Source organism: Gossypium hirsutum, chromosome A01, assembly GCF_007990345.1.
Source record: "Gossypium hirsutum isolate 1008001.06 chromosome A01, Gossypium_hirsutum_v2.1, whole genome shotgun sequence".
Lineage (NCBI taxonomy): Eukaryota > Viridiplantae > Streptophyta > Magnoliopsida > Malvales > Malvaceae > Gossypium > Gossypium hirsutum.
In genome coordinates this window covers 95,679,766-95,680,728 of record NC_053424.1, presented here as the reverse complement: position 1 = coordinate 95,680,728, position 963 = coordinate 95,679,766, and the positions used below count along the sequence as shown (strand labels likewise).

General features: G+C 38.8%; 1 non-coding gene across 1 annotated transcript; it reads right to left on the bottom strand.

Annotated features, from left to right (window-relative positions):
- Positions 1 to 533: 533 nt before the first annotated feature.
- On the bottom strand, positions 534 to 640 carry LOC121206526 (small nucleolar RNA R71). Its single transcript, XR_005901567.1, has one exon. It is a non-coding gene; the product is annotated as a small nucleolar RNA R71 (small nucleolar RNA).
- Positions 641 to 963: the final 323 nt, after the last annotated feature.

Below are 963 nucleotides of genomic sequence, written 5' to 3'. Positions count from 1 at the left end.
TTGGCCTATTTCTTGTCCACACGGCCTAAGACACGAGCGTATATCTCAATCGTGTGTGGCACAAGGCCTTGTGTCCCCTGTAGGTTATTAATGGTTACTTTTTGAGAGTTGCATGGCCTAGCACACAGGCATGTGGCTTGGCCGTATAACCTAAGTCAGTAAGTTACATAGGCACGGGCACAGGCTGGGACACGGCCGTGTGTCCCTATTTTGAATGTTACACGGCCTGAGACACGGACTTCTGTCTTAACCGTATGAGCCATACGACCGTGTGACCCCTGCAATATATCTTTTTCTAACTTTTTCCTAAACTTTCTAAATGTTTTTGATTTAGTCCGAACTGTTTCTATTGTATTTTTTTAGGGCCTCGAGGGTTTGATTAAGGGATGTTATGAATGTATTTGAACGAAATTAGAATATGTATTGCATTGATGTATGAATTGAATGGTTTACTATTCCATTTATTTAGTAATGCTTTATAACCCTGTTTCGGCGACGGATACGGGTTAGGGGTGTTACAAGCTAAAATAACTAAGTTGAGGAATGGTATTTCTTCCTTTACCCAGATTGATTTAGAGACGCTATATGATGCATTGGAGAGATACAAGGATCTATTGAGAATGTGCCCTCACTATGGGTTACCTTTATGGTTGCAAGTTCAAACCTTCTACAATGGTTTGAATCCCTTAACTAGGCAATTAATTGATGCAGTAATTGGTGGAACATTGAACAATAAAACACCCGAGGTAGTATATGAGTTTATTGAGGAGATAGCACTAAATAAGTATTAGTGGCAAGTCATGAGGACGAAACTGATGAAAACAACAAGGGTTTTTAATTTAGATGCTGTCACCATGTTGTCAAACCACGTAGAAGCACCAAATAAGAAAATTAACAGTTTATATTTTTCTACACTGGTAAATCTATTGATGTAATGCGATGCAAATAGAGGTGAAATGAATA